At 41.5% G+C, this 25,362-nt stretch overlaps 1 protein-coding gene across 3 annotated transcripts in view; it reads left to right on the top strand.

Annotated features, from left to right (window-relative positions):
- Positions 1-25,362, top strand: part of CCSER1 (coiled-coil serine rich protein 1) — a 969,508-nt gene that overhangs the window by 161,569 nt on the left and 782,577 nt on the right. Inside the window, exon 2 of one of the 3 annotated variants that reach the window (XM_033958809.1) lies at positions 11,598-11,682. The exons of the other annotated variants lie outside the window; for them this stretch is intronic. The gene's annotated coding sequence lies outside the window, so the exon portion shown is untranslated. The remainder of the gene's footprint in view (positions 1-11,597; positions 11,683-25,362) is intronic. 3 annotated transcript variants of the gene reach the window in all.

The raw sequence follows: 25,362 nt of genomic DNA, 5'->3' as shown, positions 1-25,362 counted from the left end.
TCCTCCAGCCCCTTAACCATTTTAGTCGCTCTTCTCTGGACCCTTTTCAGTAGTACTGTGTCCTTCTTCATGTACGGTGACCAGTGCTGGACTCAGTATTCCAGGTGAGGGCGTACCATGGTCCGGTACAGTGGTATGGTAACCTTCTCCGATCTGTTCGTGATCCCCTTCTTAATCATTCCTAGCACTCTGTTTGCCCTTTTCGCCGCTTCCGCACATTGCGCGGACGGCTTCATTGACTTGTCGACCAGTACTCCCAAGTCTCTTTCCTGGGGGGGGGGGGTCTCATCCTGTATTCGTGTATAAGATTTTTCTTACCGACATGCATCACCTTACACTTATCCATATTAAATCTCATTTGCCATGTCGCAGCTCATTTCTCGAGCATGTTTATGTCCCATTGCAGGTCTTCGCAATCCTCATGCATCTTCACTATTCTGAATAACTTCGTATCGTCTGCAAATTTAATCACCTCACACATCGTACCAATTTTCAGGTCATTTATAAATATGTGGAAGAGCACGGGTCCAAGCACCGAACCCTGCGGCACTCCACTTGTGACGCTTTTCCAGTCCGAATATTGTCCATTTACCCCCCACTCTCTGTTTCCTATGCTCCAGCCAGTTTTTAATCCACATGAGTATTTCATCCTCGATTTCATGGCTTACAATTTTTTGAAGTAGTCGCTCATGCGGAACCTTGTCGAACGTCTTCTGAAAATCCAGATATACGATGTCGATCGGGTCACCCTTATCTATCTGCCTATTTACGCCCTCGAAGAAGTGCAGCAAGTTTGTCAAGCAAGATCTTCCTTTGCTGAAGCCATGCTGGCTTGTCCTCATCAGATTGCGTCAGTCAAGGTGATCAATGATGCGGTGCTTTTTCCAGTTTTTGTCCGTTTTTGACCTTTTCCATTCCTTAAACGAAGTCTTCTTGTCTCTGATTGCTTCCTTCACAGCTACAGAAAAGTTCTGATGGATCTTGTGGCTCTCTCAAAGGTCAATCATTCTTTTCACAGCACACCCTCATCCCCATGCAATAAGTTTTATACATTTCTTCACATTCAAACATCAAGTTCTGTGATCCCAATAAAGCTCAGAAATTACAAACATCAAACAAAATACTTTTCTTAGGCATGAGACACATTTATTTTTGGAGTAATTTCAAAAGTTTTGTGGTCTGACTCAGTTATAATGGCCTCTGAGGTTTTCTGCAGCTGGCATTGTGCTTGTAGCAGGTTTCCGGGTCTTGCTGCATCTAATAATGGTTATAATGGTTTTGCATGACCTTTCATTATAGCTATAGCAAGGTAGTTTACAAATAATGAAAAACACTTCATAAAAGAAACTCAAAAAGAAACTCAAAACAAGCCAAAGTGAAAATAATGATCAGGCACATTATAACAGGGGGCACAGGAGACTGATGAAACCAATAATATGTAATGCTGCAGGAAGTTGGAAAAAATTGGAAGGGGGGGGAAGGGAGGATCAGGATGCTGCATCTAGCATCAATTCAAATACTTTGAACTATAAAGCTAAGTAACAATATATAAACAATACATAAATTACTGATCCTATGACAGTTGGGTCCGGTGATTATTATCATTAGAACCTATGGGACATTCTAAACCCTCTGAGGATCGTTAAGAATTTATGTTATTTCTTATGAGGATTGCTTGACTGTTGTTGAATTTGAAGAAAAAGAAGGCTTCCAAGCCCTCTTATAAATTTAGAACCAAAGGAGTCAGTGCAAATAAATTATGGTAACAGTGATTGGTATACTGGAGGAAAAGTCCATAGTCTGCTTTTGAGATAGAAATGGGAAAACCCATTGCTGTCCCTGGGATCAATTGCATGGAATCCTGCTACTGTTTGGGATTATGAAACTGAGGATGTAAGCCTTCAAAACATCAATTGAATCAGGTTGGGCAGACTGGATGGACCATTTGGGTCTTTATCTACTGTCATCTACTATGTTACTATGTTACTATCAGACCTGTGTCTAAATCTTTTATAGCAAAGAAATGGGTCACCAAGATGATCAAATATATATATTTTTTATGATGTTAACAATGAAATATTAATTGTCATCACAACTTACAAACTATCATCATTACTTCCTGACATTAACCTCTATTATTCATCTTTGTTGCACCTACTCACTTTCCCTTTGAGTAACTAAGCCGATGGTGGGCATATCATAACTATACAGGCGTCAATCTTCAGAACCTCTTATGATTTATATATTATTTCAAATCCCCGTCTTGTATATCTTTATAATCATTTATGCCCACCACCACCTAACATCCCTCATCTTATTTTTATTTATTAATAACCCAATTTTTAAAATTTATAATACCCATAAATAATATATCTAAAAAACCATTCATGTGAAACCTATGACTGAAAAATCTTTTCACTTTATGTGTAAGGCAACACTTATAAGATCATAAGATTTGCCGCTGCTGGGTCAGACCAGTGGTCCATCGTGCCCAGCAGTCCGCTCATGCGGCGGTCCTTAGGTCAAAGACCAGTGCCCTATTTGAGTCTAGCCTTACTTGCCTAGGTCTTGTTCCAGTAGGAACTTATCCAAACTTGTCTTGAATCCTTGAAGGGTGATTTCCCCTTTAACAGCCTCCGGAAGAGCATTCCAGATTTCTACAACTCTCTGGGTGAAGAAGAACTTCCTTACGTTTGTACGAAATCTTTTCCCTTCTAACTTTAGTGAGTGCCCTTTCATTCTCTTCACCTTGGAGAGGGTGAACAATCTCTTTTTCTCTACTAAGTCATATCTACTAAGTCATATCTACTTTTTCTCTACTAAGTCATATCTACTAAGTCATAAGAAATATCTTGAATGTTTTGATCATGTCCCCTCTCAGTCTCCTCTTTTCAAGGGAGAAGAGGCCTAGTTTCTCTAGCCTCTCATTGTACGGCAACTCTCCCAGTCTCCTAACCATTTTTGTTGCTCTTCTCTGGACCATTTCGAGTAGTACTATGGCTTTTTTTATGTATGGCGACCAGTGTTGGGCGCAGTATTCCAAGTGGGGGCATACCATGGCCCGGTATAACAGCATGATAACCTTTTCAGATCTGTTTGTGATCCCCTTCGTATTCATTCCTAGCATTCTGTTTGCCCTTTTTGCCGCCGCCGCCACGCATTGCGAGGTGTGACAAACGGACGTCTTTCCCAAGGTTTGCCACAGGGAAATTAAGGAAAGTATATAAACCCCAGTGCAGAAGGGCTGACCAGGTCATTGCCCAGGACAATAAATTAGCTGACTACCTGGTGAGTGACAATGAAATGGAAATAGAACAGGAAGGCTTAGACTTACCTGAAGCAGTCCCAAAGCCAGGCAGGAAGAAGCTGCCTTGCTATTGGCCATTGCCTGTAAGGCAGAAAGCTCACAAGCAGTTTCCCCTCAGAGAAACGGCATGGGCTGAGGAAGGAATTCCCTTCCCCCATCCAAAGCCAAGGGGGAGTGGTTCTTCCCCTCAGCTTAAAGCCAGGCTAGTTAGAGAGCAGAGGGAGGAAGGAGGAGGAGCAGAACGAGGCTTGGCAGCAGAGCAGAGGCAGGACGGGGCTGAGCAGTTCTTCAGCACTGACTGGGAAATGACTGAGTAACAGGCTGGTAATTTGGCCACTGAATTCCTTCCCCCAGAACCTATGGTGTTGGAGGAAAGTGGGGCTATACAGGAAAGCTGGCCAGAGGAGATGGAGAGCTGAATATCCTGAAAAGGTCTGTGAACAGAGTTTTGTTTTGGCTGTATTTCTCTGTTGGCTCTTTGAACTAATGACTGTGGGCGTTACTAGGGAAATAATCCTGTACTGCAATTTCACATGCTGTTTTGCTGAAGTGTGGAAAGGATACAGTAATCTCCTCTGCAGGTTATGTGCACAGCTGAACCAAATGCCAGTCTATAATGCTGGCTAGTTTTAAAGCCCAGAATTTCCTGACTTCCACACTCCGTGAAAGTGCCCATCTGTAAAGAAATTGCCATAGCAACTAACTAATTCAATTAGTCTGCCTGCCTTGTAGGAAGAGTGAGATTAACCCTCTCAGTGAAAAGCCTGCTCAGGACTAGGGAGAAAGTCCAGCCCAGCTGGAGAGAGTAAGAGAACTGTAAGACAGCACAGAATATTTCTCAATCATGAACAAGAATGTCTCTCCTGTTCAGCTACAGGAGAAAGTTATTTGTGTTAACTGTTTCACTGCCTAGCCTCAGGGCATATTCAAGACTGTATGTGTTTTACCAATCAAGTCCAGAGCTGCTTGCTTGGTGACCAGGAATGAAATGAACTTTTTCTGTTATTTTTGTATGATGTTTATGCTACCAGGAAAACCTGGAGTGGCACAGTAACTCCACGGCCGGTGGCCGAATAAAAGCTTATGTTTTCACCAAGGCCATTCTGACAAAGTGTGATTTTTTCCAAAACCCTTGGAGAATAAGCTTAGTTGGGCATTTGCCAGCGACTACCAACTTGAAAGGTGACCCTAATTCTAAAGGGACCACGCCAGTAACAAGCTTCATGTCACTACCCGACGGCTCAGGGTGTTCGTAGAGAGCGTGGGTGTGACAGCGGACAGTTTCATTGACTTGTCTTCAAGTGCTCCCAAGTCTCTTTCCTAGGGGCTCTCTCTGAGTATAGCACTGGACATCCTGTATCCGTGCATATGATTTTTGTTACCGACATGCAACACCTTGTACTTATCCACGTTGAACCTCATTTGCCATTTTGCGGCCCATTCCTTGAGCGTATTTATATCTCTTTGTAGGTCGTCACAATCCTTCTGTATCCTCACTACTCTGAGTAACTTTGTTTCGTCTGCAAACTTATGGGTATTATAAATTTTAAAAATTGGGTTATTAATAAATAAAAATAAGATGAGGGATGGTAGGTGGTGGCGGGCATAAATGATTATAAAGATATACAAGATGAGGACTTGAAATGATATAAAAATCATAAGAGGTTCTGAAGATTGACGTCTCCATAGTTATGATATGCCCACCATCTGCTTAGTTACTCAGAGGGAAAGTGAGTAGGCACAACAAAGTTGAATAATAGAGGTTAATATCAGGAAGTAATGATAGTTTGTAAGTTGTGATGACAATTAATATTTGATTGTTAACTTATCATAAACGGTTTGGGATTATGCCAGGTACTTGGCCACTGCTGGAAGCAGGACCCGTGGCTAACTGCGGGAAACCATCCCCGTTGTCATTCTTTAAGGAGAGAGAGAAGAATCAGAGTATGAATGGGCACAACCACTGACCCTCAAGCTTTGCATTGAAGAATGCTAGTGTAGAAGGATTGACGTTGAGATAGACACTAAAGAATGACATGGGATAGTTTCCCGTGGTTATCCTCGGGAATGGAAATGGTAACAAATTCTGTCACTGTGTCCTTCTCTGTGGACCATTGATCTGCCCCAGTATGGATATTCTCATGTAATTATGTTCCTAATTTTAATCAGACCTTATGTATAGGTCGCAATTTCCCTTACCCTCTCCTTTAGGCTTAGCCATGTTTTTAAAATTATTCCCTCCAGATGTTTTTTTCCCTAAATGTACCTTTATCTTCTTTAAAGATTGTAGTTCATTCCTCTCTCCTTTTGTATCGGTAATTATTTGTACGTTACACTGTACGTTTATTTGTTTTATTTTTTGTCTCCTAATTTTAAATTGTCATACGCATTGAAGTACTTGACATTGCGTGTACACCAAACTTTTAATAAACTTGAAACTTGATTCCAAAGGCATGTAGCAGCAAAGAAGAAAACATGGCAGCTTTAATCCTGATGAGAACACGAGGCAGATTTTCATTCACAGTTCTCCTAAGTCAGGGTAAGGATGTTAGAATCAGGGGGTTATCTAGATAAGTTTTTTCTCTGCCAAAACATAAAGGCAGGCAATAGCGGGGGGGGGGGGGGGGGACCATAGTGACCCCCATAGCTGTACCTTAAATGCTTCTGTAGGAGGACTGCACTTGAGATAGACACTAGAGAATGATACGGGGGAAAAATTTGTCCCCCATTTCTGCCCTGTCCCCGCGAGCTTGTCCCCGTCACTGTCCTGTTCCGGCTCGCTCAGTCCCTGCCACTGCCCCGTCCCCGCAAACCATCTGATCCCATCCACACAAGCCTCAAATAGTTTTATACTGAACTTATTTTGTTAAAGTATAGAAAGAAACAATATTCTGTACAATTGTCATTTTATAAATCAAACTTCTGGATGCTGAACTATAGAAAGAGATGTTCAGCTGGCCGGGCTTTATTTATAAATGTTTATCAACACAACTAATATACTACTTTATCCTAAAGAAAAGAAAAGAAATAGAAATTTTTTTTTCTACCTTTGCTGTCTGGTTTCTGCTTTCCTCATCTTCACCTCATTCAATTCATTCCATCTACTGTCTGCCTTCTCTCTCCCTTCCATCTCTCCCTCCACCCCCCCCCCCATTGGTCTGGCACTCATCTTCTTCCCTCCGCTCCCCCATAGTCTGGCATCTCTCTCTTCCCCGTTTTCTTTCAGCATCTTCTCCCCCCTCTCTCTTCCCCATATCTCTTCAGAGTCTTCTCCTCTCTCTCTCTTCCCCATTTCCCAGTGTCTTCTCCCTTCTCTCTCTTCCCCAGTTCCCTTCAGCATCTTCTCCCCACTCTCTCTTCCCCATTTCCCAGTGTCTTCTCCCCACTCTCTCTTCCCTATTTCCCTTCAGCTTCTTCTCCCCACTCCCTCTTCCCCATTTCCCAGTGCCTTCTCCCCTCTCTCTCTGTTCCCTAGTTCCCTTCAGCATCTTCTTCCCACTCTCTCTTCCCCATTTCCCAGTGTATCCTCCCCTCTTTCTCTTCAGGCTGCTTAGCGTCTTCTCCTCTCCATCCTCCCTCTCTTTCTTCACCCCCCCCAGCACCCTTTGCATGGTCCAGCAGCCCCCTCCCGCCGGGTGGCCGGGCAACTCCCTCCCTCCCTTACCTTCATGGCGATATTTAGCGTGTGTTAAGACGAGCTAGTGCACCTTGGGGCTCCTTTTACTAAGGTGCGCTAGCGTTTTTAGTGCATGCTAAAGATTAGCGTGCGCTAACCATGTGCTAAATGAAAAATATGAACGCTAGCTCTATGGAGGCGTCAGCGTTTAGCGCGTGCAATATTGTAGTGTGCGCTAAAACCGCTAGCGTGCCTTTATAAAAGGAGCCCTTAGTAAAAGGACCCCTAAATATTACCCTACTTTTATAATGTATATGTGCAGTTTATAAATAAAAGTTGCAGCCTATTTTGGAGTTAAAAGAGAGCTTTATAATATTGTGTTTGACAGATGTTTGACTGTGAAAGGCTCAGATGGAAGATCACAGAATAATTAAACACTGTATCATTTTCTGTCTCAGAATCTATTGCAACAATGTTTCATAATAACGTAATTGTTATAGTTCTAAACAGTACTTTCATTTTTATTTCATGAAATAGGGAAATGAAAAATGTTCTCAGTTTTAGCCTGAGGTTAGAGAATGGGAGGTCACAGGTTTGCAGCTGGATTCCTGTACATTTAAAAATGATATAATTACTATATCAGGGAAATGCTGTAGCCTGGAATTTAATTTCATCCATAGTAGCACACTGTATGAAAGAATTGTCAGCTTTTAAGTCGCAACGCCAGAAAATAATAATCCTGATTAAGAAGCAAAACTGTGAGATATTTTACAAGGACCTCACATTAAGCCTTGGTAAACTGTACTAGTTAATAATTCTACAGGTTCTTATCTAAAGTACAATCCACGGACATTCCCTGGAATGTTTGTTAAAACCATTGCATATACATTTCTTCAGTGGCAGGGACACAATTCTTATTTATTTACTCTTTAATTACAGGTATTTTAGATAAATATATCCCACCCTTTTTACTAAGATAAGTGCTGTGAGTCAAATACTCTGACACCCATTCAATTCCGGCCTGTGCTGTATGTGTTATATATAGAAAGACATTTTAGAAAGGTCATCAAAGTCCAAATTGGAACATCCAACTCAGTGTGTTATTGATAATGATGAGTTTGGTCAAAATGAACAGCCATGTTCTAAACCAGTGGTCTCAAACTCAAACGCTTTGCAGGGCCACATTTTGGATTTGTAGGTACAATTTTGCATGAGGTAAAACTCTTTATAGTTTAGAAATCTTTCCTTCTGGCTAAGTCTTAATAATAAGATTGTAATTTATAGCTGGAGAGACAAATGATCAAGAAACTGTTTTATTTTACTTTTATGATTATGATAAGCATACCGAGGGCCTCAAAATAGTACCTGGCGGGCTGCGAATTTGAGACCACTGTTCTAAAAGCACCTCCTTTCCTTGGCTTTTGTAGTTCTTTTCTGTGTTGTGGGTAGTTGTATACTGCTTTGATTTTTTTTTTTTTAAATGGAAAGGTGGTATATCAAATACTTTTAAACATTAAACAAATGGTGACAAACACATCCATGTAGAACAAAGGAAAGGGAACAGAAAGATTGACGTCTGTATAGTTATGATATGCCCACCATCGGCTTAGTTACCCAGAGGGAAAGTGAGTAGGTGCAACAAAGATGAATAATAGAGGTTAATGTCTGGAAGTGATGATGATAGTTTGTAAGTTGTGATGACAATTAATATTTGATTGTTAACTTATCAAAAACTGTTTGGGATTATGCCAGGTACTTCGCCACTGCTGGAAGCATTACACTGGGCTAGACAGTCCCCTTGGCTAACTGCGGGAAACCATTCCCATGTCAATCTTTAAGGAGACAGAGAAGAATCAGAGTAAAATCCAACAGAAAGAGAACAATCTTTTATTTCTATAAACTCAAAATAAAATACATGTAGAAACACGTTAATAAAAAAATCCTATAAATGTAATGTCCATATTGTGGAAGGATCCAGTGGATGACTTGGTCTGTGTTTCAACCTCCAGGTGGAGGCCTGCCTCAGGGCTGTGTTTATTGGTCCACTAGGTGTCACTCCAGTGCTGGGAATACGAACTTTAAAAACAAAGCTCGTAACATATATAGTACTCGTAAAGAAGCCAAAAGCTCAAAAACAGGGTAGGTAAAGGTCTGTTGATGAGAGCGCGCTGGCACAAACGTGCTAAAAATAGTAGGCAATGTGCCAGGACATGAACATTCATATCAGCCATTTTAGTACCATGAATGTCCATTAGTTCCAGAGCTTTAAATCACTTAAAATGGCTGCAGCTTGTGGTAGTCTTGCAGTTCTACCTCTAAGTGCTCAAGCTACCTAGAACCTGACCTTGTCAGTTTGACCTCCTAGAGGTAGTACCAGAAGACTACCACTAAGGGTTGATGGTGCCATTTTGAACTCTGGTAATCAAAGGGTAGGAACAAATGGGGATCATTCTCCCCCCTACCCCCAACTAGACCCCAGGGAAAGTCTCTGTAAGGGAAGATCTAGGGGGTTTGGGAGGTAGGAGATGTATGGTTGTAGTGTTTGAGGTATTGGGGATGTGAAGACATTTATGGTTGGGGTATCAGAGGAGTTGATGGGTGAAGACATTGGCAAATATTCTAATAAATACAATAAGTTAATGTGTGATTGGATTATCTTTATATCAAGGTCTCTTAAAGAATCTCCCTGAGAGCATTAGACCACATGTTAGCAGCCCAATACTCCTGGGATGGAAAGACAACACCAACTCAAATCTGTCATTATCTATCCATAAATAAAACAGCTTGTGAGATTAAATGCAAACTGTTATACTATTTGCATAATAATGAAGTGTTCTGTGTGTATCTCCATACTTTGCATCTGATTATTAATTTGCCTACTTTGTGCTGCCAGAACATGTATGTAATTCATGCATTTGCCATTTATTTTGGTTAAATAAATAAGGCAAGATTTTTCCATTTAAATTCAAGGGTGGTTTGAAAAGTTTATTAAAAAAGCAGGTTAAACAATATAGTACATTGAGGTGTACAAAGGTGCGCTAAGCGTTTTAGTGTGCACTAAATCAACGCGTGTGCTAACCGCTAACGCGTCCATAGGATAACATGCACACGTTAGCATTTAGCATGTGCATGTTATCCTATGGACGTGTTAGCGGTTAGCGCACATGTTGCTTTAGTGTGCGCTAAATGCACGCTAAAACGCTTAGCGCACCTCTGTAAAAGAGGGCCTAAGTATCCCCTTAGTTGTCTAGTGCTGATGATCAATGCTACTTACTATACCTGGCTAAATCTTCTTGCACCCTAACACCTCCAAACATACAGTGAGGGGAGCTGCGCTGAATGGCCCGCACTGCTCCCGACACTCATAGAGTTCCTATGAGCGTCGAGAGCAGCGTGCAGCATTTAGCGCGGCTCCTGGTGCTAAAAACCGCTAGCAAGGTTTAGTAAAAGGGGGCCAATATGTATAGCCTACATTATCCCACAGTTCTAAGCGGGGTTGAGATCATTAATGCATACACAATAAAACAGTACACAAGACAAGACATACAAAAAAATCCATAAATTACATACTGCTTTGGATACTTAAATAGATCAAGCAGTCATTAATCACATATAATAATACTATAATGAAACTATAAGAATATATTTAACTAGTCTTTAAACCCGTTACATTAATGGGTGCTAGAATAGATGTGTGTGTCTTTTTTTCTTTCTCTCTCTTTCCTTGGCCGCTTTCTGTCTGTCTGTCTGTCTTTCTTTCTTTTCCTCGGCTGTCCAGCACCACCCCTTCCCTGCTACACCTGTCCAGCAGCAGCCCTACTCCCTTTGTTTTACCTCCTCCTGTCCAGCAGCACTTCTTCCCTGCTCCCCCTGTTTAGCATCAGCCCTTCTCCCTTCCTTTTACCCCCTCCCCCTGTCCAGCAGCACCTGTTCTCTGCTCCCCCTGTCCAGCAGTAGGACCCCTGCCTGCCTGTATTTTTCTGTTGTGCCATGCCTGACTGTCACTCTGTGGCCCTCTTCTGTCTCCCCCCCCAAGAGCAAAGCATGATTGCTGTCTGCCCCCCCCCCCCAGCATACCCCTCCCCCAAAGCAGCCCCCTTTCCCTCTCTCCTTCCCTGAGCATTTGAGAATGTTTACCAGCATGGGACACCTCACAGCACCCGCATGACACCCTCCAGCCGTTCCTCTTGAAACCACCACCGCCGCTCAAATGCCTGCACACGCCGACAGCCGTCGCAAGCCGCCGCGCGTGCCTCAAGACGCCATGTGCTGTAAATAGAATACGGCCTGTGAAGGACACCCCAAGCTGTCAGGGATCACAAAACCCTAAGTGCGCATGTGGGCTTAGGGTTTTATTATAGAGGATGCTTAAGTGCAATAAACTTGAGTGAATAATATGAAAGGGGGGCTGAAAAGTTCTCAGCCCAACCTACTAACTTCCTAAATTCTGACCGTTATTTTGCCATCGTAGCTGAAAAGAGTGTTATCTTATTTCATTGCTGCTAAGTTGCAGAAACAAATTCTATGTCTTGACATTGTTTCAGATCATTGATTGAACCATATCCACGTCATTCTCTTCTTGGTTGGGCTGAGAGCTTTTCATCACTCCTTTGTAATTTATTTAGCTGCTTAATTGTAACACAGATCTACTGAAGAGTTGATTTTTCTCTTTAGGACCTCCTACTTCCTTCTCGTGGATAATAAAATATATCTTGCCAGCAGTGTTGGCTTTGCTCAAGATTAAGGCATATATATTAAGGTAAATATCTTTGAGAACGTAATATTTCTTACCTAACAGTTATTCATCTGGTTTCTCAGTCAATCACATTGAACTCATCAGTGCTGGGCATGTATGTAGTGCACTTTAAGCAGTGATCCCTGACCTTAATGAAATTTTCATAAGCACTCTGATGTAGACGATTGATCTAGAGTTTCACCCTGCTGTGGTTCCTATATGAAAATACCTGAAATCATATTTTCTCTCTTTTTTTTTTTTTGTAAAAATGTTTTATTATTTTATAAACTACAATAGTGTAATACATTTGATTGAATACAGAAGAATATTACACCATTTTATACAATTAGTATATAGAACTATAACTTTACCCACCCACCCTTCTATCAATTATTAATAATACAAGACATCTTAATTTATTACATTGATATGAAGAATTAATATCAATTTCTTAATTACCTCTTCCTCCCCCACCCCGGATGTGTAAGGAAAAACTTAGAAGAAAAAAGTACATAAATCATTAATGTGAAGCAGCAAATAAAGCCAATGGACTCCATACTTTGTTAAATGAAACACTGGACCCCAAACATTCTGCATTCATTCTCTCAAATTTGTATGTATTTACATACATTTGTCCACCAAAATGTGTAGTTTAATCTATCATGGCTTTTCCAATTCTTTGTGATCAATTGAACAGCTATTCCAGTCAAAACTAGGAAAAGACGGCTTTTATATTTATCAAGGGGAGGTTTAACGTGTAACATAGTACCACAAATTATAGCTTCATATGTCAAGTGAATATCCGATTCTAAAACAGTCCTTTTCACTGCTTTTTGGGCTAGCATTCATATTTTCTCTTTTCATTTTGCCTCTTTTAATTAAAACATCTTTACATGGCATTTTTGTCCATTGGTTTGCTCCATAAATAAACTCACCAGTGACACCACCTGACTGACTGTTTCATAATATCATCTGAGCCCCTACTATTATTGTTGTATCAGATAGACAATCTAAAGCTACCCCTTAACTGTCTTTCTTAGTTGCTAACATTTAACATGCAGTATGGGGCCCTTTTACAATGGCGTGTGAGCTGTTCTAGCGCACGCTAAATATTAGCATAGAATATTTAGCATAGAATATTTAGTGTGCGCTAAAATGGCTTACGCGCCTTAGTAAAAGGACCCCTTTATGAACCTTATTTCCTGCAGCACCATCTTTTACATTGAGCCCTATGGAAAATAAACACATTAAGCCACTACCGATATCGGCGGCCACTGATCGTACGTCAATCAAGCATCCATGCCAGTTTCGGAATTGCGCTGATGTGAAAGATAGGTACCACAAATGTAGGGCAGGGTTTTCTAGGCCTACATTTCTGGCACCTATCTTCATGTGAATCACGCCTATTCAGGTGCTTTTAGCCGCCTAGTGCCACTGCCAGCATTGACCATACCTACTTTGCCATTTGGCGGACTAAAGCACCTTCATAGGCGTGATTCCAGTGCTGACTTTCTGGGTCCAACCCTCCTAAACTGAAAGAAATCATTATGCTAAGCATGAACAAAAAACTAAGCTAAGTTCTGCGAGTTATTTATTTATTTATATATTTATAGTAATTTAAATGAAATGAACAATTGATATGTAATGAAAATAAGTACTAAGCACTAAACACTTTAAGGAAGCGGTAACAATATCACATTGCACTTTTAAGAATTACAAATTATAGTGTAGAGCCAAGGATGAAATACCACGTAAAGCTTGCCGCGATGAAAGTTTGTTGATGCGGTGGAGTGGTGGGGCTGAGGCTCGTAAAATCTTTCTAAATAACTGTTGTTTCAACAATATATAAAAAATAGATTAAATGCTCAGTGGTTGGTGGAATAAGACGTATATACTGTGTTCTGAGCATAAGAGTCATATGCATCATAGTGTGTGAAGGCTATATTGTATGCATTAACATTCTTTTTCTTAAAATAAATGTCTGAAGCAAACATTAACTATTCAATAAAATGTCAAAATATATTTTATAAAAAAAAAAATTTTCTCTGTGGACATCCCTATCAGTTTTGTTCTCTGTAGACACCTATTGCAAAAATGGTAGGGTACGTTATCAGCTGTTGTGTGGGCCATAAGTAGAACTGATATTTGCAAAACACGATTGTAATACAGTATTGATTTTTCTCTTCTGGACAATACATGTGAGCGCTACAGTTTACTGCTCCTGCATAATCTCGAGCACAGCTGTTCCTGCTAGTGTGTGTAAGGTGAAAGTGAAGGTTAAGGATGCCAGCAAGTCTACTACTTACTGTGTTTTTCATGCTGATTTGAAAAGTGTAGAGATGAAATCGAAATTTGCTTTATTTAAGCTCTGCTAGCCAGTACAGCATGATTAGATTGTATGGCAACCAGTGATAATAAAACATTATTATAACAATAGTATGGAGAAGGGTTACCTATAATGCTTACTAGAGAAAAAGTGCTTTAAATATTATTTTTATAACATGGTTATGCCATTTAATTGCATCATATAGGATAGAGATGGAACATTAGAACATAAGAAGTTGACTCCACTGGGTCAGACCAGAGGTATATCGCGCCCAGCGGTCCGCTCCCTCGGCGGCCCATCAGGTCCATGACCTGTGAAGTGGTTTCTGTCTAATCCTATAACCTACCTCTACTTCTATCTGTACCCCTCAATCCCCTTTTCTTTTAGGAACCTATCTAGACCCTCCTTGAACCCCTGTAGCGTGCTCTGGCCTATCACAGCCTCCAGGAGCGCGTTCCATGTGTCCACCACCCTCTGAGTGAAAAAGAACTTCCTAGCATTTGTTCTAAACCTGTCCTTTTTCAATTTCTCCGAGTGCCCCCTTGTACTTGTGGCTCCCCACAGCCTGAAGAATTTGTCCCTATCTACCTTCTCTATGCCCTTCATGATTTTGAAGGAGATGTAAAGGGAAGGGATGAATCGGGATGATCGCTCTGAGCCCTATAATTTGGCAAGGGGATGAAGGCTTTGTGCTCAAATGGTAGCCCCATCCTTGGCATTTGACTTCACATTCCTTTCCTGCCTCCCCCTTTCATTAGTGGAAAAAGCACACCAGGACACTGGAGGGACAGAATCTATGGTGGCCCACATGATGGAGGGGTGCAATGATCAATGTGTCAATGAAGTAGGAACTATGAGATTTCAAAAGCTGGTTAATATGTGGTTCTATGTAGAATAACTGGGATGAACTATTGAATGATTTATTTAGTTTCTGGATATATTGGGCAAATGCCTAAAGTTAGGCACTGGAATGCATCTGTACATCTGACTTTAGGCGTGAGCACATATGCTAGCTTAAGGCTGGTGTAAATGCTAACACCAGACTGCAGGCATTTAGGCATATAAATGCAAACATTTTATAACCTGTGCACCCTTAATCCACCTAGGCTCTTCCCAGGTCCATGTCCTTCTTGAAGTTGCTTGATCTGAAATTTGAACATGCAACTTATCCTTCCACCTAAACCTACCTCTCCTTCCACTCTCTACCTCAGCAGATGACACTCTCATCCTCCCTGTCTCTTTGACTCCTCTCTCTTTCTGCACAATCCAAGAGACCATCAAAATCTATCATTTATTTCTCTGTTAGGTGCCATCAACTCGTGTTTGAGTGCTAGTGACTTGATAAATTGTGGATTTAAAAAGAAATTGGTTTAGTGCTAGTCAGGGAAGTTCCTCCAGCATCATCCCCATGGTTGTTTCAACATGTCCAGCCATCTGACTACAGCTCTTTACCTGGTTCCTTCATTCTTCCCAAACATGATGTCCTTTTCCAGTGATCTCTCTCTTATGGTGTGACCAAAATAAGACAGTTGTAAATTCATCATTTGGGCTTCGAGTGACATAGCCTGTTTGATCTCTTCCAGAATCAATTTATTAATTCTCCTGGTGGTCCACGGCACGCCTACATTTCTTCTCCAACACCAAAGCTCAAATGAGTCAATCTTATTTCTGTCTTATTTCGTAGTGTTCAGCTTTCTCATCCATAACTGATTACTGAGAAAATGAGTGTGTGGACAACTCTGTTCTTCATTTGGAGTGTTACCTCCTTGCCTTTGAATATTTTGTCGAGAGTCTTCATTGAAGTGCGACCAAGTGCTATTCTGCGGGGTATTTCCTCCCTGCTAGTTGCTTCTTTGTTTACAAAAGAGCCCAGGATATTGAAATCCTTTACAACATCTATTCTATTGCCTTCAAGCTCAAAATCTTCATCATTTTCAATGTTCATGATCTTCGTCTTGTTTATGTTCAGTTCTAATCCCATGTTATGACTTTTGGCTTTGACTTTTCTCAGTAGATACAGCATGTCTTCTTTGCTGCTGGTGATGAGCATTGTATCATCTGCATAGCGAATATTGTTTATATTTTGGCCACCAACTTTGAAACTGACACTCACTTCTTCCAGATTTGTTTTTTTGAAGATGGATTTACCATACAGATTGAACAGGTAAGGTGACAAGATTCATGCTTGCCTTATGCCACGTTTTATTGGAAACTAATCCGTGTTGCCGTATTCAGTTCTCACTGCAGCTTCTTGATTTTCATATAGGCTCTTTATCAACTGAGTTATGTGATTGGGTATTCCCATTTGCACTAGAGTTATCCATAGTTTATAGTGATCCACACAGTCAAAAAGGTTTGCTGTAGTCAATGAAGCAAAGGTATAGGGTTTTTTGGTATTCTTTGCTCTTCTCCAATATACATCTAACATTGGCAATAATGTCTCTTGTTCCTTGACCTTTTCTGAAACCAGCCTGAACTTTGGGAAGTTCTTGCTCAATGTATGATTGGAGCCTTTGTTGTATTATTTTCAGCAATATTTTGCTGGTGTGTGAAATTAATGCAATTGTTTTGTAGTTATTGCAGTTCTTTCTCTACAATATCACCGAAATCTGACCTTTCCTCTCTGATCACACTACCAAAACCCTTATCCACACACCCTTATCACATTTCGCCTAGACTACAGTAACTTGCTTCTCACAGGTTTACCATGTAACCATCTCTCTCCCCTTCAATGCATTCAGAATTCTGCTGCACAACTTATATTCCATCAGTCTTAATGCTCACATCACCCTTCTCCTCAAATCACGTCATTGGTTCAACATGTCATAGAATACCGACTAAGGATAGTTACACATTCAACTGCTAATTAGTGCCAATTATGCCAGTTAAGGTCAATTGTAGCTTTTTATTGCTTGTTAAATCCAATTATTGGCTCATTATTGAATTAAGTTATGCACCAAACAGATCTTAATAACATGTGTAGATGTTTGCATGGTAGTTGAAAATTTGGGTGAGCAGTTTTCTACAATTAGGGGTTCTAGGTTTTATATGGTTTTAAATAAGATTGTTATTAATGGTGGGTGTGATAAAGATGGGCAATGATGGGTTGTATTTTTTTGAATTACAGTTCTATAAAAAATATATTTTATGTACCCACACCTTGAGTAATCCAGTAAAGCATGTAATTAAATGCACATAAATCTATATATATAAAATCGGATGTATGTATGTATGTGCCGCGATCACGCAAAAACGGCTTGACCGATTTGAACGAAACTTGGTATGCAGATCCCTCACTACCCGGGATGATATGTTCTGGGGGTCTCGCGGCCCACCTGCACACGTGGGCGGAGCTACAAACAGATAATCGGATTTCACCCATTCATGTCAATGGAAAAAATGTAAAGAGCTGCCAACGCAAAAACGGCTTGCCCGATTTGAACAAAACTTGGTATGCCGATCCCTCACTACCTGGGGTGATATGTTCTGGGGGTCTCACGGCCCACCTGCACATGTGGGCAGAGCTACAAACATAAAATCAGATTTCACCCATTCATGTCAATGGAAAAAATGTAAAACAGCTGCCAACGCAAAAACGGCTTGCCCGATTTGAACGAAACTTGGTATGCGGATCCCTCACTACCTGTGGTGATATGTTCTGGGGGTCTCGCGGCCCAACTGCACACATGGGCGGAGCTACAAACAGAAAATCAGATTTCACCCATTCATGTCAATGGAAAAAATGTAAAAAACTGCCATTCTCACAGTAATTCCAACTACCTGGGGTGATATGTTCTGGGGGTCTCGCGGCCCACCTGCACACGTGGGCGGAACTACAAACAGAACATCAGATTTCACCCATTCATGTCAATGGAAAAAATTTAAAAAGCTGCCATTCTCACAGTAATTCAAAAACGGCTTGACCGATTTGAACGAAACTTGGTATGCTGATCCCTCACTTCTTGGGGTGATATGTTCTGGGGGTCTCGCGGCCCACCTGCACACATGGGCGGAGCTACAAACAGAAAATTGGATTTCACCCATTCATGTCAATGGAAAAAATGTAAAAAGCTGCCATTCTCACAGTAATTCACAAACGGCTTGACCGATTTGAACGAAACTTGGTATACAGATCCCTCACTACCTGGGGTGATATGTTCTGGGGGTCTCGCAACACCCCTGCACACGTGGGCGGAGCTACAAACAGAAAATCGGATTTCACCCATTCATGTCAATGGAAAAAATGTAAAAAGCTGCCATTCTCACAGTAATTCACAAACGGCTTGACCGATTTGAACGAAACTTGGTATGCAGATCCCTCACTACCTGGGATGATATGTTCTGGGTGTCTCGCGGCCCACCTGCACATGTGGGTGGAGCTACAAACAGAAAATCAGATTTCACCCATTCATGTCAATGGAAAAAATGTAAAAAGCTGCCATTCTCACAGTAATTCACAAATGGCTTGACCGATTTGAACGAAACTTGGTATGCAGATCCCTCACTACCTGGGGTGATATGTTCTGGGGGTCTCGCGGCCCTCCTGCACATGTGGGCGGAGCTACAAACAGAAAATCAGATTTCACCCATTCATGTCAATGGAAAAAATGTAAAATGCTGCCATTCTCACTGTGACCAATTTGGACGAAACTTGGTATGCAGATCCCTCACTACCTGGGGTGATATGTTCTGGGGGTCTCGCGGCCCACCTGCACACGTGGGCGGAGCTACAAACTGAAAATCAGATTTCACCCATTCATGTCAATGGAAAAAATGTAAAAAGCTGCCATTCTCACAGTAATTCACAAACGGCTTGACCGATTTGAACAAAACTTGGTATGCAGATCCCTCACTACCTGGGGTGATATGTTCTGTGGGTCTCGCGGCCCACAACTCTATGTTGCTTGCTCAAGGATGGGTTCACCCAAGAATTTATATGTTCTTGCTCCTGGAGGTGAAATTAAATTGTTGTTTATAATCAAGTTTTGCGTTAGTTGTATTGTATTCATTTTGTCAAATATTTCACATTATAATTTGAATATATGTGTGTGTGTGTATGTATGTATGTTCCAGCATAACTCTTCAATGCATGGACAGATTTCAACCAAACTTGACATACACATTACTTACTATCTGAGGACAAACACTGTGGGGGTGGGAAGGGGGGGATAAGTAAAAATGATTGAAAATGACAGATTTAGATCTACCCCATAGTGTTTTCGGGCTCACACATGAATACTCAGCATAACTCTGAAACGCATGGAGAGATTTCAACCAAACTTGGTACACATATGACTTACTATCTGGGGAAAAATATTGTGCAGGTGGGACGGGGTAAAATACTGTGGGGGTGGGAAGGGGGTGATATGTTAAAATTATCAAAAGCGACAGATATTAATGTCCAACCCATAGTTTTCGGGCTCGCAGAGATGAATACCGACACTCCCGATGCCGTTTAAGTCTAAGTTCAGCCCCATAGAGAGGGACATTCCTTTGGGACATGTGGAGGGTAGGGGGTTGGGACATGGGGGTGGGGCATATGGGACATGTGGGGGGGTAACGTGGGGGGTGGGACATGTGGGACATAGGGGGGTGGGACATGTAGGGGGTTGGACATTTTGGAATAAATAAATATCCGGGCAACGCCGGGTTATCAGCTAGTAAACAAATAAATAACCCCTTTTTTTACTAAGCCATGGTAGAGATTTCTACTGCAGCCTGGGGCGGTAAATGCTCTGATGCTCATAGGAATTCTATGAGCGCTGAAGTAGTGTTGGAGCATTTAGCACTCTGGGCCATGGTAGAAACCTCTACTGTGGCTTAGCAAAAAGCGGGGGAAGGGGTAAATTTCCTTCACACATAATTTTGAGCTTCAGGGAATGACCTCCCCAGTTTGTTGTTTCAGTCTCACTAGGTCCTCATATAACCAAATTTTTCATGAACCGCACACTCTTCTAAGGGCAGCAATGGATATAGACCAGTGGTCTCAAACTTGCGGCCTGGGGGCCACATGCGGCCCACCAGGTACTATTTTGAGGCCCTCGGCATGTTTATCTTAATCACAAAAGTAAAATAAAACAGTTTTTTGATCATATGTCTCTTTAGCTATAAATTACAATATTATTATTAAGACTTAGCCAAAAGGAAAGATTTATAAACTATAAAGAATTTTACCTCGTGCAAAATTATCATTTCTTTAGTAAGACATTAACTATTTTTTTGCCCTCCAAGTACCTACAAATCCAAAATGTGGCCCTGCAAAAGGTTTGAATTTGAGACCACTGATATAGACCATAATGTGAGTGCATTCGCTGCACAAAACAGCACCCTGGACAAGTGTTCCATTTGGTGTCCCTTCCCTTTTTGAGTTTGTCTGCTTGCATCTTAGCTTAAGACAACAACATTGTGTCACCCTTTATCCCCCCTTCACCCCCACCCCCCGTGTACTTGGCATCTGAGGACGTGAGCGCATGTCAATTTATTATAGACAATTTGAGAACTCAACTGGCTGGTTGTGTGCTGATAACTGTTTTGAGAAGGGTTGGTAAACAGGTCCCTTTCTGCAGTTTATGTCTTCTTTAGATCAAACTTTCTTTGAAAATGTACTGCACTCTCTCATTAGCTAACACTTTGAACTGAGGATACAGCTTTCTCTTCATGAGAAGAGGAGCTTCAACTGCAATGATGATTATTTTTTTCACAAATGGCATTAAAAAAAAATTTATACCTCACATAGGGCCCCTTTTACAAAGCCATGTTAGTGAGTCCTGGCTTGGCAAGTTCTACACAGCCCATAGGAACTGCATAGGCTGAATCACATGTGCAGCATGGGAATCACTACCGTGGCTTTATAAAAGGAGCCCTTTAAATTTTAAAGACATCTGCTTATCATTTCTATTTTCAATATTTATTTCCATTTCTAAGGGAACTTGTAGAAAAGCACACTGTACTGATCCTGATGAAAACTACAACTTTTCTTTGTTCTCTTGGACCAACATAAAGGTTTCAGGCCAACATTGAGAAGGATTTATGTAGTGGTCATTGAATGTTTAACATATTATCTGTGTATATTCATGAAATATTTGGATAATAGTGGGCTTTTTACATTGATAAATGGCCCATTGCTACCCATAGATATGTGAGCTTAATATTTATTTATTTAAATTTTTTTTTTTAAAACACCTTCCTTTACAAAACCAATTGCAGTTTTTAGCATTGGCTGTGGCAGTAACAGCTCTGACACAAGAATTCTATGAGTGTCAGAGCTGTTACTGCTGTGTCCGTTTGGGGAGGGGGGGTTGGACCCCCACATTATAGAGTAAAATTAACTTTTTCCCGATTTTTTAGGAAAAAGTTAAGTTTTCTCTATAATGTGGGGGGTTGCATCCCCTACACCCCCCCAACGGCAGTGCAAAGAGTATGAAGTAAAGTGGGGGTTCTCCCCACATCCCCTGTCAGAGCTCTGTAAAAGTAACTTTTTCCGCGGCGCTGGTTTCTTACGCCGAATTGTCAGCGCTGCAATGTTGGTGTGCTGAAGTCTCGCGCGCTTTTGTCCCATCACCTTCTTTGTGTAACTGCCTTTATAGAATTTGCACTTTAACATGTATCATCCCAGTGCCTAACACTGCACTTATAGAATAGGCAACCATAATGAGACCAGAAAGGTGGTCTTCCACTCATCTCTTGGCTTAATCCTTATGATACTGTGTTCACATCAAAAGTTCAGCATTTGGAATATAAGAGCTGGATGAATGATTTCCAGTTGCAAATCCACTTAGAGCTAAAGTGTGTTGTGGTTTATGGTTTATTATTCTTTATGTACCGCCTGTTACAAAGAGTGCCAAAGTGGTTTACAATATAAAAATCAGGAAACAGAAAGGAACTACAATTGTGGATAGGAAAGCAGCAAAAAGCAGTAGGGAACAGGGTGGTGGGGAGAGGGCAGAGGTCAGAGATCAAACACTGAGCCTGAGAGAGGCTAACTGAAGGCAAGAAAGGTCATGAGTCACTGTTCTAGAACAGTGGTTCCCAACCCTGTCCTGGAGGACCACCAGGCCAATCGGGTTTTCAAGCTAACCCTAATAAATATGCATGGAGCAGATTTGCATGCCTGTCACCTCCATTATATGTAAATCTCTCTCATACATATTCATTAGGGCTAGCCTGAAAACCCTATTGGCCTATTGAGAACCACTGTTCTAGAATACACCCGATCTCCTCAAAACTTTGGTGCAAATAGGGTTACCATATTTTGGGCAGCAAAACCCAGGACACATGTTCCCACCCCATTCTGTCTCTGGCTCCACCCTGCCTCAGCCCCACCTCCACCCCCACAAAGCTTCCTCTCTTCTTCCCCGACAAGCTCCGGCCACGTCTAGAGGGCCTGGAGCGTGCACGGATGGGTAAGTGACATGATCAGCGCATGCTCAGAGGCCCTCTAGATGCAGCCGCAGCTTGTTGAGGCTTTCTAAAACCTGAACAAACTGCCAGGTTATGGAAAGTCCATCCGGGTACCTGGACAGTCCTCTAAAAAGAGGACATATCCGGGTTTTCCTGAACATCTGGTAACCTTAGGCGCAAGCATTTAGCCCTGTTTTCCCTTGGCCTAAATGTTGGTGACTCATATGACTGCTAAACGTGGATTCTTCATATGGCACATGCCTTTTTTAGAATTGTGTTAAGCGCCATTCTTGTCAGTGCCAATGTTTTTGGCTCCATATATAGAATATGGTCCTAATCACATTAGAACACAGCAGCACATTTTAGCAAATCCATCCCACAGTATGAATTGTTTGCACTTGGATTAAATACATTATTATGAATAGAAAAGTCAGCAGAGAAAGCAAATTATATTCTGACAAACGGTAGCACTGAGGTACTAATATGCATAATTCTTTGTTCAGTTCATTTCAATGACAGCTGATATTAATGCATTATTCCTTGAATTTTTATTCATTAGTTTAATTGCGATGCAGATGTAATTAAGTGAATGAGTTGGGATATGTGAAACTACTGCTTACGGCTCTGGCAGAGTCAGAGATGTAAACTTAGGTTTTACATAATGAATACATGAATTTGGGACTCTAAGCAGTGTAATATCATTGCAGTATTTAAAATACCTTTTCTTTTTTTTTACTGTTACATTTTGAACGCAGAGTATTTTTTTTTCCAGGAACATTGAAAATACTGAACTGAAACCTCTATTATCCATCGCTATACTACACAGTAAATTCTCTGAGTCCTTACTGATCTGATTAAAGCTGCAGACTTTGCTACTTTACTGTATGTTCCATAACAGTGGTATTGAACCCTTTCCTAGGGATCTTTGGGAGATTGAGGAAGAGATTATTTAGCTGAAACAAAGCTTCTCAGGAGAGCAGAAGTTACAGCCTCCTGCAGTGTAATATGGCCCATCAGTAGGTAACCAGGCAACTGCTATTCCCAGAGTAGAGGGATCTGCTCGGGGGCAGGACATGCAAATTGCAGATTTTTTTTGATGGGTGGAAATTACACGCCACAATTATGTATGCTGATAAACAATAGTATAATTCTACAGTTGAAGGTAGAAAATATATGTCTTGGAAATATATTGAGTGAGAGGGCTGTAGGAAAACACACTCTCAAATGAAAAGGGTTGTTCACCCTAGGTTGTGGGCTCAGAGTAAATAATTAAGGTTCAGCAAGGTGGAATTTACAATTTTCTCTTATACGGAAAGCTGGCCCTCTAGTGGTAGTTTCACCTCCAGTGGTCAGTGCCACCATTTTGAACTCAGAGCCAGATGGGGCAGGAGCAGAGGAGGTGGGCCCGCCAAGTGAGCACTGGTGCTTCTTGGGGGATTGGGTTGGGTGTGAGGAGCATTGGGGGGGGGGAGTTCAGTTGGGCAGATGGATAAGATTGGAGAGGTGCTGAGTTGTTGAGGGATCAGAATGGAGGCTGCTGAATTGGTGGGAAGGGAATGGGGGCAGGAAGTCCTGGACAAATTTCAGCTGGGACCTGCATTGAATGCCAAAATTCAGCACAAGCCTGCTCACGCCTGGATATTTAGTGCTGGTGTCTACAGATGGCTCTTCTAATTTAGCCAGTGGCAATCAGCTTTTAAAATAACATGCTGACTGCCACTGGCTGAATATCGACTGAAGTAGTTCTTATGTCTCTAATAAGTATAGGTTTGTTTTCCTTTTTTCACGTATATGCTAAATTCATTTTTAAATAAAAAGACTAGTAGTGATAAATTTTTATTGTGCATCAAACAACATAGCACAGAGAATGATACAACAGATCAAATACAAATAAATAAACTCCCAGGATGCATTTTTTTTTTTTTTTTTACAATATTCCCAGATGCTCTATCCCACCTATCTAAACCCTCTCACCTGCCTGTATCCTCCCAGTCTCTGGAAACAGTTCAAAAGTTGAGCTTTGCCAAATCTACAGGGTCTCTTCACGAAGGCTATTTGTGTATTTATTTAATTTATTTTCTATCCCGTCCTCCCCAAAGAGCTCAGGATGGTTCTACCGTAACAATTGAGCGCATGGCAAAAGTGCTCCGCCAAAGGTGTGCTGCCAATTGCACGCAAGATGTATATGCGCCACCGGTCCCGCCGCTATAAAGCCTTACCATTAGCTCTGAGAAAGAGGGTATGGGGGGAACCCCCAGTACATGTACAAGTCCTCGCGCTCACTTTGGGGGGAGTTTTTTTTGGGGGGGGAATCCCCCAAGTACACTGAAACCTTCCGTTTTCCTTTCAGTTTTCGGTGGTTGGCAGTTTTTTGGTGTAGTGGGGGTTCCCCCCCACACTCCCCCCCCCCAACGGGAGCGTGAGGACTTGTACATGTAGTGGTGGGGGTAACATGTAGTGGTACATGTAGTGTACATGTAGTGTACATGTAGTGGTAACGACAAGGCTTTGAAGCAGCAGGACCGGTGGCGCGCATACATCTTGCGTGCAATTGTTGGAACGCCTTTGTTGATGCGCCAAAGTACAGCGTGCTTTAGATGGGTCATCCAGGACAGGTTAACATACATAATATACAGTTAACAGGTTACAGTTTGCCATAGTTACAGCACAAGGGTTTTTTTTAATGGTACAATTACAGTATCGTACGCATTACAGGAATACTTTATTACCTTCCATGGCTAGGCATACTGGTTTAATAAGCATGTTAGCTCTAATCCTATGTGCTAAGGGTTCCAGCACTAGTGCAAAAAATAAGGGGGACATAGGACAGCCTTGCTTCGTACACCTATCAAGGGAAAATTCTTCATAATGCACCCCGTTTACTAGTACTGAACTTTTGGGATGTGCATGGAAAGCATGTAACTGTATTCCAAAATGTCTGTCAAGGCCCATTTGCTCTAAGGCTTCAAAAAAGAATC

This window comes from Geotrypetes seraphini, chromosome 1 (genome assembly GCF_902459505.1).
Source record: "Geotrypetes seraphini chromosome 1, aGeoSer1.1, whole genome shotgun sequence".
In the NCBI taxonomy this organism is placed as follows: domain Eukaryota; kingdom Metazoa; phylum Chordata; class Amphibia; order Gymnophiona; family Dermophiidae; genus Geotrypetes; species Geotrypetes seraphini.
This window is presented reverse-complemented; position numbering and strand designations above follow the sequence as displayed.